A 13504-nucleotide genomic window follows, 5' to 3' on the forward strand; every position below is an offset into this window, starting at 1 on the left:
TCTGCAGGCTGTACAGGAAGCATGGCTGGGAGGCCTCAGGAAGCTTACAGCCATGGTGGAAGGTGAAGGGTGTAAGGCCGGCTGCCTCGCAGAGGGTTAAACGGACACATCCATCTTTCTCCGTGTCTGGTAACTACGTCATCACCTGAGCTCATTATTTGGCCTTGCCGCATGGTTTCCCCGCACCCGCCTCCGCATACCAGACCCGAGCCCACATTCAGCATTAAATTATGCATTCAACCCCCAGCCCACTGTTGATAAACCCTGCAGGAAAATATTTTCTAAAGAAGCCCCATCAGACCCTGCCTGGTAGCAGTCTGCTCTGTATGCCCCTGGAAGGCCCGCCTACCCATGACCACTAGCTCCGGGCATTTCCTGCTTCTTAATAGCCAATAAAATTGCCTTCACTTTGTTTCCCCAGCAGTCAATCAACGCCCACTTACCCAAAGTCCCGCCCACCTACCAATGGCAACTAGTTTCAGGCACTTCCTGCTTCCTGACAGCCAATAAAATTGTCTTTGCTTTGTTTCCCCAATAGCCAATCAATCGCCTTCCATCCCCATAAAACCCCATGACCTAAGCAGCTGGGCATGACTTCTCTGGCCACTTCCTGGACCACAGAACCTTGCCCAGGAGCTGAATAAATTAGCTTCTCATTTTCTCATACTTGCCTCAGTTTCCTCATTCTACAATGGCAGTAAATCTTACAAAGGGGAAGCACATTGGAGCAGGAGAGAGAGGGAAGGGGGAAGTGCTACATACTTTTAAGAAACCAGGTCTCATGAGAACTCACTCATTATCACAAAACAGCAAGGCAGAAATCTACCACCATGACTTAATCACCTCCTACTGGGTCCTTCCCCCAACACTGGGACTTAGAAGTTCACAGGAGATTTGGGCGGGGACACAGAGCCAAACCATATCAACATTCAAAAGTCAAGCAGTGAGATTGACCACAATAACCAATAAAAGAGAAAACTCAAATGAGTCAATAGATGGAGGAAGAAGCATTTGACAAAATTCAAGTTCATTCATGAAAAAGAATTAAACCACAGCCAAATCAGAGATTGAAAGGAGCTTTTTCTATCTGATAAAGAACTCTGACCAAAAAACAAAAGAAACAGAAAAACCAATAGTCAAATTTATACAGGAACATTAAACTCTTCCTCTAATATCAAGAACAAGACAAGACATGTGTTCTACTTAACATTGTACTGTAATTCCTGGATAGTAGGAAAGAAAAGGGAATCCATGGCATAGAGTTTAGAAAGAAAAAACTAAAAATATTATTTGAAGATTACATGATATATACCTATAAAACTTTATAGAATTCATAAACACACACACATACACAACTACTAGAGGTAGGAAATATTTAGCATTTAGCAAGGTCATAGAATACAAGATCAAAATACAACAGTAATTTTAAGTACCAAAAACAAATAATTTGAAAGTGAGAATAAAAATACCATTTACTGTATCATGAAAAACCAATACCTAGGAATAAAGCTTAAAACAATCTTTGAGATCTGTCCTATGGCTGGAGTAACACATTATAACAAACTGAATGGCTTAGACCAACACACATTTACAGTCTCACAGTTCTAAAGGCCAGATATCTGAATCCCACACTACTTAGCCAAAACCAAGGTATTAGCAGGGCAGTGCTCCCTTTAAAGGCTCTGGGTAAGAATCCTTCCTTACCTCTTTGAGCTTCTGGTGGCAGCCAGAATTCCTTAGCTTATAGCCGTATCCATATAATCTTTAGTGGCAATATTTTTAAGTCTGTCTCTCATCTGTCTTCACATTGCCTTCTCTTCTGAGGCTGTATAATCTCCCTCTACCTCCCACTTACAAGAATACATGCGATTACATTTAGGGCCCACCTGAATAATCCAGGACATAACTTTATCACAGCTACAGTATATTTTTTAAATTTTCTTTGCGGTACAAGGTAACATTCATGAGTTCTAAGAATTAGGTGGGATCTGATGTCATTAGGGGCCATTGTTCAGCCATATGACACCTGTGGATTTTAACAAAACACCTACTAAAAATAAATAAGTATTTAGCAAGATCAGATACAAGATCAAAAATCAATGAGAATCAATTTTATTTTTAAATACTAGCAATAAATAACTTGAAAATAAAAGTTATTTCATTAATACTACATTTGCAGTAGCATTAAAAAATTCAATACCTAGGAATAAAGCTAACACAAAGTGTTCAGGACATATACACTGAAAACTATAAAATATTGATGAGAATAATTAAAGATAACCTACATAAATGTAGAGCTACATCATATATATTACTTGTAAGACTCAATATTATTAAGATACATATTCAAGGCAATCTCATATTCTCAGCAAAACTGTTTAGAAAATTGACAAGATGATTCTGAAATTTATATGGAATGCAAAGGATCGAATGTAGCCAAACAATTTTGAAAAAGGAGAAAAAGTTGAAGCCTTAAAACGATCTAACTTGTTGTGAAGCTATAGTAATCAACGTGGTGTAGAATTTGCATAAAGATAAATAAATAGATAAATGGAACAGACTAGAGAGTTCAGAAAGAAACCTTTGCCTATATTGCCAAGTGATTATCAAAAAGCTGTTAAGTCAGTTAGGAAACGCATGTATTTTTACAAATAATGCTAGAACAACAGGCTATACATATGAAAAAAAATTGAATTCTAACTCACTCAATACACAGAAAAGTGGTTAAAGGATCACAGACCTAAACATAAAAATTATAATCTAAATCTTTTTGAAGAAAACATAAAAATATATGCTTGTGACTTCAGGGTATGTAAATATGAGAGATGACATAAACAAACCCCATCATCATTTAAAAAAAACACAATGTAAACTCTGAGCCATGGTGGCTCACACCTGTAATCCCAGCACTTTGATAGACCAAGGTAGGCGGATTGCTTGAGGCCAACAGTTTAAGACCAGCTTGGGCAAAATAGTGAAACAAAAAGTTTCTGTACCAAAACAAAAAAAAAAAGTTTCTGCTCATCAGAACTCCATGAAGAAAATTAACAGACAATCCCTGACTGAGAAGAAATAATCACTATATATCCTATAACACAGGAACAGAATCTAGGTTATATTTAGAACTCCCATACATAGAAGGCAAATGATGCAACAAAAAGATAGGCAGTCTTGAACAGACACTTTCCAAATGAAGATAATAGAGAGTGCTCACATCACAGTTATCAGGAAATGCAAATTATGCCACAATGAAGTGCTATTTTATTATGATGCTACTTTATTATGATGGCCAAACTTAAAAAGATGCTAATAGAAAATGTTGGAAGAAATGTAAAGCAACTAGAACTCTCATACGCTACTGGTGTCAGGGTAAAATGCTACTTTGGAGAACAGTTTGGCAGTATCAAGTGAAAAACACATCCATCTCTGACTCAGTAATTGTATTTCTAGGCATATAAAACAAGAAAAATGACAACGTATGTGCACAAAAGTATATAAATATATATCTCAATGTTTATAAAAATCTTATTCATTACAGCTTCAACTTGCAAATGTCCAGGAACTGGAGAATCAATAAACTAGCATGCAATGAAATGATATTTAGTTATAAAAAGAAACCTTTCAGTGGTAGATGTGACATGCTACAATGCAAATGAATTTCAAAATCATTGTAAATTACAGAAGGCAGACACACAAGAGAGTATATTATATGATTCCATTTATATGATGTTAGAAAGCAGTAAAAACAAATCTATGGTGACAGAAATTAGAGTACTTCCCATTTAGGGTGAGGGAAAATGGAATGGAATGGAGTATCACGAAACTTTCTAAGAGGATGAAAAGATTTTACAGCTTGTTCTAAGTGATGGCTACATGGATACAACCACTGTCAAAACTAATCAACCTGAACATTTAAGATGTATATACTTTAGTCCATAGATACCATTGAAAAGTTTTTATTATTATGCAAATTCTTAGGCCCCACGCCAGGTAGACTAAATTAGAATATTCAGAAATAATTCTCCTGAATATTAAATTCTGCAAAGGTATTTGACATAAAGCAGGAATTCTGTTGAGGTAAATTTATATAGAAAGGGAAAGGGATTTTATTTTTCAGTAGACATGTAAAGTGACTTATCTTTTCACAAAGGTGAAGGATGATAAGTAGCCTCTGTTCATAATTATCGAACTCTTTCTGGGGAGTTAGTACTCTCCAGAAATACATTCTGGGGAACTAAGGATCCATTTTCTCAAGGGAACAAGAATATGAATGAGCCGTGGTTTTGTAGGTGTGAAACGTTAAGAGGTATTAGACTTAGTGGCACTCTGGGTTAAATTTTGTGGGCTGGCCTGGGGACCTAATCAACATTTATCTTAATTGCTAGTTTGAGACATTGTATTCTGAGTTCCCAGTAATTGACTTACAAATGAACTTGGGAAATACTGCCAGCTTATAAATTCAGGACAGCCTGTACCAAAAAAAAAAAAAAAGAAAGAAAGAAAGAAAAAATCCTTTATATGACAATTGAGAGACAAAGAAGAATGTGGTCAGGAATATAAATGTGGGAACTAAGAAAAATGAGTCTTTTGCAATGTTTATAAGGTAAACGTCATCAACAACAGTAACACCGTAGCCCCGAACTGCTAATACTCCCTCAATTATCCTTGTGAGCTCTCTTTATCCCATTGAAGGAAGCCAAACATAAGGGGTAGGTATTCCTGTTTTTACACAGAATTGCAGTAAGCTGCTCAAACTACCATATAATTGCAATTTAATTCCAATCTCTTTTCAGGTATGCAATGAGCAATGGGTTACAGATAGAAAACTTTGGCCCGAACTATGAGCACCAGGACTTGCTGCATGAGTTTTTCCCTCTAGGAGGAATTTTCAGTTTTAGGTTTCCCTTAAAGAATCTCAAAAAATAAAAATAAATAAATAAATAAATAAAAAGAATTTCACATAGGGCTGGGCGTGGTGACTCAACCCTGTAATCCCAGCACTTTAGGAGGCTGAGGCAGGCAGATCAGAAGGTCAAGAGATAGGGACAATCCTGGTCAACATGGTGAAACCCCGTCTCTACTAAAAATATAAAAACTAGCTGGGCATGGTGGCACGTGCCTGTAGTCCCAGCTATTTGGGAGGCTGAGGCAGGAGAATCACTTGAACCCAGGAGTCAGAGGTTGCAGTGAGCTGAGGTCACGCCACTGCACTCCAGCCTGGTGACAGAGCAAGACTTGGTCTCAAAAAAAAAAAAAAAAGAATATCACATAGAAAAGCACACCACCCCATACAGTAGGGAGCATGAAGCTGTGCTCAGAGGACAGTGAGGCAAGCTTTGTGGAACAGATGTGAAAGAAGATTTTGTATAAGAATCAGCAGAGCTGCTGTATTGGCAGAACAAAAGCACAAGGGTGCCTGCAGGTGTCTATGTGCTCAGATATGCGAGAAATGGCTCCAAAAACTAAAAGAGGAGTGCAGGGAAAGAAAATTCCGGGAATTCGCTTCCTTTGAGAGGATATGATTTGTCTGAGGTTGGCTGTTCTTCAACTTTCTTCCCAGACTGAACAGAGGGTCAGGCTGCTTATTCTCATGGTTCAGTAATGAGATACAGAGGAACTGGGAAAGAAGAGAGTTTATTTCTGTAACCAGGTACAGGGAAATTATTGCCAGACCAACTCAAAATTAACAACTTTGTCCAGTGCTTGAATACCTTCTAAGCCAGGCGTCCCCAAACTACGGCCCGCGGGCCGCATGCGGCCCCCTGAGGCCATTTATCCGGCCCCCGCCGCACTTCAGGAAGGGGCACCTCTTCCATTGGTGGTCAGGGGGAGGAGCACAGTATGTGGCGGCCCTCCAACGGTCTGAGGGACAGTGAACTGGCCCCCTGTGTAAAAAGTTTGGGGACGCCTGTTCTAAGCTATAGGTCTGAGTCCTAGAGATCTTCCTCCGGAGCCGCAGTAAATTTACTAAATTTAGATGGGTCCAGGTGCTGGAGGTGATTACTCCTACCTTGTCTCCCACTACATTATAGAGGTCTGGGGAGTTCCTTTAGACCCTCGCAATAAAACTTGTTTAAACTAAATGGGTCCTGGTACATGGAGAGTGAGCATTCCTTCATTATCTTGTCATACTCCAAGGCTCAGGAAGGCCTGGGCAAGACTCTTAGTGGGTCTTTAATGGTTGTTCCAGCCTTTGTGTCAGGGTACTGGCTTTCACAGCCTTTAATATTTAACCTAACCATTGAGTCAGTGCTGAAACATTGGTTACGGAGGCCTGCCTGTTCAGCTCTTGTGAGACCTGGCCTCCAGAAATTCATCAACCCTCCAGGCCATTCTTCACACTCCTGCTAGATGCTGCTGCAAGACACAGGTGAGACCACACGACCCCTCTGCCTAACAAGAAAACTGTGGCCCAAGCCTGGGCACTCACTGGCTAAATACAGGCAGTCTTCTTAGAGGTTAAGAGTGTGAGTTCTGTGAGCAGGATGACAGAACAGGAGATATCAGCCTTCTGTACCCCATAAAAAAACGACTACAACGAGACAGCTATTTGTGAATGAAAATAGCCCCAAGAGGTCTCAGGAGTCCAATTAAGAAGCCACAGCCACATAGTAGAGCAAAAAAGAATGAACAGAAAGGATTACTGGCAGATAAGCTTAGCAGAGACACCTGGAGATGGCTGGGAACAAAGATGAGGGAGGGCTATCTGTACCAGTTACATGGGCGTTTCCATAGTCATCGCCAGCAGCCTGCTCTGTGGAGGACCCGGGCAGCCTTTGCCACTGAGCCCCTCAACAGCCCCTGCAATGGCTGCAGACTCCTCGCAGCTTTCACAATGAAGTATCCCATAGTGTTAGTTGGTTCTTGTTGGGAAAAGCAGCAAAGAAAGGACTTATGGACTGCCTCCATAAATTGGTTATGAGTAACATATAAACAAGGAACAACAAACCACGGAAGGCCGCAGGAGGCCTCTGAGGAGGAAGGTCTCTCCAAGCCTCACGTTCCGGAGCAGGGTGACCTGGGCTCTGTTACCATAAACACTGTGCTCAAGGACGTAAAACCCCTTTGTAGCACTATGATGTAGCCAGATTTGTAGGCTCCTTGCAAGGCTCTGTTCCACCAGCTGCACATAGATAATAAGCTAAAGATAAGCACATGCTCTTGTTTTGTGAAACTCCCAAATCGCCACTGTTATCAATCCTTAAAATGACACACTAGTTCCAGCTCAGGATGCACTCCATCATCATGTCACCCCTCCCCACCATCAATCCACCCCTACCCTACAGATCGATGTGACTGTAACCAATAAATAGTGTGGATGATCAGAGCTCAGGGCCTTCACTGTCTCCTCCAGTAATAAGTGATAGCCCCCGGCCCCAATTTCTCTCTTTATCTGCCTTTTCCTCGTTCCTTTGTCACCACTGAACTCAGGGTACCCATGAGGGCTGGTTTCCTACAGGTTCTAACCCTGATGGCCTGTTCTGCAGAGGACACCAGCATTGATTGCCACCTTGTCTACTCTAGAGAGGGAGATGCTGCTGCCCCTGCCTCCCTACAGCCCCGACTCCATGCAGGTTCTGAACCTTAGAGCTATTGCTATTCTGTGAGTGACTGCACATTGATGTCAACACGGCAGCTGCTCTCACGTGCCTATGCTCCAGATCTTACTCTGAAGTGGCTCCATGTGTGCCCACACATCAGGCCACTGCCCTAAGCGCTTCAGAACTCCAGACTCTGAAGCTGCTGTCACTCCGTGACTGCCTGCACTACAGACTCCAGCTCTGTGGCTGCTGTACAAGCAACTGTGCATTAGACATTATTGCTACTACTACTAAAGGGTGCCCACAAGCCATACCCAGTGCCAAACGGGATCCTGTCAGCCATGGGTAAAAAAGACTACCCCCGTGGGTAAAAAAGAGATCAGGAGTTTCCTAGCAACCTCATCCACCAGACACCCAAACAGTCCTTGTTGCCACTGTGGACAGCCACAGCCTTGGCCATTGAATTGGACATTCATGGAGACTACACCAAGATAGGCTTTCCTCAAAGCCAGAAGTGCCACACCCTACCCAGCTGGCATCCTTGTACCTACCTGCAGGTGAAAGTCTCTCCCCTCCAAAACCAGTCCATAAAGCTTGGAATAGGTAAATGTTCCATCACGTGTTGAAACATTAATGCAAGACTACAGAAAATACAACAAATCAAGAAAACATGACATCGCCACAGAAACGTAAGTATTTTCCAGTACCTAGCCCCAAAGAAATAAAAATCTATAAATTTCCAGGAAAAAAAATTTTAAAAAATTGTTTTAAAGACACTCAGTGAGCTGTAAGATAGCATATTTAGAAAACTCAATGAAATTAGAAAAGCAATACACAAACAAAACTAGGAGTTCAACAGTGAGATAGAAGTTATAACAAAAGAACCAAATAGAAAATTTGGAACTTCTGAATACAATGACTGAAATGAAAAATACAACAAAGAGCCTCAACAGTACACTTGATCAATCAGAAAAAATAATCTATGAACTTGAAAGCAGGTCGTTTAAAATTATCCAGAGGAGAAAAAAGAAGAAGAAAGTGAAGAAAGGCAAAGTGAGTTATGGACCACTATCAACACCATCAAGTGAAACAATATTTTTCATAATAGCATTTCTGAGAGAGAGAGAGAGAGAGAGAGAGAGAGAGAGAGAGAGAGAGAGAGAGACACAGAGACAGGAAAGGAACAATGGCTGAAAATTTCTTAACTCTTGGGAGAGATATATATATTAAAGTTAATGAAGCTCATAGGTTCCTATACAGAATGAAATATCTCTAAGGTAAATTTAAAAAATCAATCTAACTTACAAAAGGAGCAAAAACAAAAGATTTAGGGATAAATTTCACCAAGATAATGAAAGATCTATACAATGAAAACTAGAAGTCATTGGTGAATACAACTGAATAAGATAAATACATGGAAAGATAACTTGTGTTCATAAATTGGAAGAATTAACATTGTTAAAGTTGTCTAAACTACCTGAAACAATCTACAGATTGAAAACAATATCTATGAAAATTCCAATGGCATTTTTCACAGAAAAGAAAAAAATAATTCTAAGTTCTTATGGAACCACAAAAAAACTCTGAATAGCCAAATGCAAACGTGAGTGAAAAGAACAAATCTGGAGGCATTACATTCCTTGACTTCAAAGTGTTCTACAAAGCAATAGTAATCAAAACAGCATAATACCAGCACAAAAACAGTTATATAGGGCCAATGGAACAGAATAGGGAGCCCAGAAATAAATCCATGCATTTACAGTCAACTGATCTTCAAGAAAGGTGTCAAGCATATACAACGGTGAAAGGATAGTCTGTTCAATAAATGGTGTTGGGAAACTGGTAATCATCATGCAAAAAAGTGAAACTGGACCTCTATCTTACACCGTTTACAAAAATTAACTAGAAATAGAATAAAGACTTAAGTGTAAGATCAGACATCATAAAACTCAGAAGAAAATATAGGAGAAAATCTTGACATTGATCATGGCAATGATTTCTTATATGACACCAAAAGCACAGGCACCAAAGCAAAAATAAATAAATAGGACAACATCAAACTAAAAATCATCTGTGCAGCAAATGAAACAATCAACAAAATGAAAAGGCAAACTACAGAATGGAAAAAATATTTGCAAATACATCTGATAAGGTGTTAATATCTAAAATACGTGAAGAACACATACAATTCAACAGCATCAAAACAAATAATCTGGTAAAAAATATACAAAGGACCTAAATAAACATTTTCCCAAAGATATCCAAATGGCTAATAGGTATGTGAAAGGTGTTCAATATCATTAATCATTAGGAAAATATAAATCAAAACTATGATGAGATATCACCTCATACCTGTTAGGATGACTATCATCAAAAAGACAAAAGGTAACAAGTGTTGGCAAAGATGTAGACAAAAAAAGAACCCTTGTATACTGTTGGTGTGAATGTAAATTGATACAGCCATGATGAAAAACAGTATAAAGGTGCCTCAAAAAATTAAAAATTAAAAATAGAATTACCATATGGTCCGTTATCACCACTTATGAGTGTATGTAGACATGTATACACACATAGACACACACACACACACACACACATACACACACACGTACAACAGCATATTATTCAGCCATAAAAAGAAGTAAATCATACCATTCACAACAATATGAATGCACTTGGATGACATTATGCTAAGTGAAATATGCTAGGCACAGAAAGACAAATACCATATGGTATTGTTCATATGTAGACTCTAAACAAACAAAAAAAGACAAACACAAAAACCAGAGTAGAACGGTAGTTGCCAGAAGAGAATGGTGGCCTGGACATGTGGTTGATGGAGGGAAAAGGAAAAATGTTGATGAGAGGGTGTAAAATTTCAGTTATAAATTTTCAGTTATGAGAGAGAGAGAGAGAGAGAGAGAGAGAGAGAGAGAGAGAGAGAGAAACTCAGTAACTAATGGGAAAATAACAAGCAGTATAAAAAACATGTTATTGGAGTCTCCAGAAAAGAGAAAAAATTGTTAACAGAAAAAATCATTTGAAAAAATGTTTGATAAATTTCTAATTTTGATGAAAATTATAAACTGAAGCACCTAAAGAGCTCAGTTAACCTCAATCAGGATAAATACAAATAAATATACACCTAGGTACATTACAGTTAAATTTATACAAATCAAAGATAAGGAGAAAAATATTAAAATTACCTAGAGGAGAAAAAGATGTATATACTAAAACAATGTTAAGAATTATTGCTATCTAATAAGAAACAATGTAATAGAGAGAGAAAATGAAATTATCCCTTCAAAAAGAATCACCCAGCTGGGCGCAGTGGCTCATGCCTATAATCCCAGCACTTTGGGAGGCTGATAAGGGCAGATCACCTGAGGGCAGGAGATCAAGACCAGCCTGCCTGACCAACATGGTGAAATCCCATATCTACCAAAAATAAAAAATTAGCCCAGTGTGGTGGCATGTGCCTGTAGTCCTAGCTACTTGGGAGGCGGAGGCAGGAGAATCGCCTGAATCTAGGAGGCAGAGGTTGAAGTGAGCTGATATTGCACCACTGCACTCTAGCCTGGGCAACAGAGTGAGACTCCATCTCAAACAAAAACAAAAACAAAAACAAAAACAAACAAACAAAACAAAACAAACAAACAAACAAAAAACGAATCCCCCATCCCCAACCTGTCTATCTAAAGTTCTATATCAAGAAAAATTATTCTTCAGTTTAGTTTAATGGTAGTCTACATGTATGACCATCTTCCTTAAAGGGGAATTTAGTGCCTTCTGTGACAGTCTTTTGTATTACATTTTGCCTTTTAGTTTTGTCATGTTGGTTAATATTTTATTACAATGTCAATAGTTCTAATCTATCCTCTGGTATCTGCCCTTAAGATGTGTGAAGATAACAAAATATGCACCCTTTTGTCTTTTTTTGTTCAAGTAAAGAAACTCAATGCCTTCAATAGTTCCTCATATGACTTGATTTTAGAGTCTTCAGAATTCTGGTTACTCTTTGAAATATATTTTTGCTTATTTATATTTCTTAAAATGAATGTAATTCCAGAAATAGATGTCATTCTCCAATTATCATCTAACCAGAGGAAAGTATGAGAAGAACCTTCCTTATAAATTATGAAATATTATGCATCTGCTACTGTAAAATTATTTTGTATAATTTACACACACACACACAAAATAAAATGTATCTATCTATCTAGAAAGGAAAATAAAGATCTCAGAACCCCAGACTCACTATGTCAAAGGCAAAAGTCAAGCTTGGAACTGAGTCATCCAAAACAACCTCCCTTTTTCTCCTAAATAGATAGTTACAAAGATAAAAGGCTACATACCTCTCTCACGATTTGCTCACTAGTAAATTCCTTGTGGTCCCCAAGATATAGAAATACATTAAGAGACAGAGGTATTACTCTGTCACCCAGGCTAGAGTACAGTGACAGAATCATAGCTCACTGCAATCTCCAACTCCTGGGCTCCAGCAACCCCTCTACCTCAGCCTCCTGAGTAGCTAGGACTATAAGCACTTGCTAACATGCCTGGCTATATATATATCTATATAGATAGACAGACATATAGATATGTATATAGATGGAGTCTCACTATGTTCCCTAGGCTGATCTCAAACTCTTGGCTTCAAGCGATCCTCCGACCTCAGCCTCCCAAAGCACTGGGATTTCAAGCATGAGCCACTGTGCCCAGCCTGACCCCAGGACTTTTACCTTGTAACAGTTGTGTTGAATTTCACCCTGACAAAGTAAATTAATAGCTTATCTTCACAGGTATGGAACAAAGAACAGAACTGGAAGTCATCCATCAGCTCACCTGAGACAAATGCACATTTGTCTGTTTCCTCTCCTCTATGTTTACCTTATGTTAGGTAAAAATGCAGACTCACTGAGCACAAGATGAATGCATAATTGGCTATTTTTTAAATCTCTCCTTTCACATGTAAAATGTGAATTCAGAGAAAGCTGATCAGACTCAAAAGAATGCAACTGCTTGTCGCCTTTATCTACACTTGCCTTCATTTTTCCTTTCTCTTTTCCCTACTACCTGCTCTTTCCTCTTTAAATATAGAAGTCCCTAAACCCTCCTTGGAAAAAGCATGGATCACAGATATTGCCTGCGATTTTGTGTTCCTTTTTCCTGAGCATGACCTAAACTTGGCAAAATAAACCTTTAAAATGTTTGAGACTCACCTCTGTCAATTTCTTTAATTTAATGTATATAAAACAATGCTATACCACTATTTATGTATATGAACTTATAATCAACTAAAACTTCTTAGTCTTTTTAAATGTAGTTTGCTAAAACACCTTTGCTCTATTTTGTTCTTTTATTGGTTTTAGGTGTCCTAAATCTTAAAATCTTGCTCTCTTATACAATTTAATCTGGCAAAATTTAGCTTCATTTTTTAATCTGCATTTTTTCTGAGAACTTACATTTGCCAGTGAATTTAAACTTTCACATCAGAAGAACCAGGTATGAAATGTTTGTTTTTATAATGTATGCATTCCACTTCTCCATAGCAGCTTTTTCTTTCTTTTTGAAAAAATATTATATTGATGAAGAAGTTTAGTTTTAGAATATACATACCAGATGCAGGACCAGAGCATAAGACACTGAGAATTATTTTAGAGGACTCAATCAACTGTCATATAGAAAAAAAATTACTTTAAACAATAACCAGCACTATCAAAGGTGATCAATTTAAAGGCTTCAGAAATGATATCTGCTAGAAATCTAGGGCTTCACTTGAACACATATCAGTGCATTTGAATGAAAAGAAAGTAAAGAGCCAAAACATCTTTATGTTAGTCCATTTTCATGCTGCTGATAAAGACATACCCAAGACAGAAGAAAAAGAGGCTTAATGGACTTCCAGTTCCACATGGCTGGGGAGGCCTCACAATTATGGCAGGAGGCAAGGAGGAGCAAGT

This window comes from Saimiri boliviensis, chromosome 14 (genome assembly GCF_048565385.1).
Source record: "Saimiri boliviensis isolate mSaiBol1 chromosome 14, mSaiBol1.pri, whole genome shotgun sequence".
Taxonomy (NCBI): Eukaryota; Metazoa; Chordata; class Mammalia; order Primates; family Cebidae; genus Saimiri; species Saimiri boliviensis.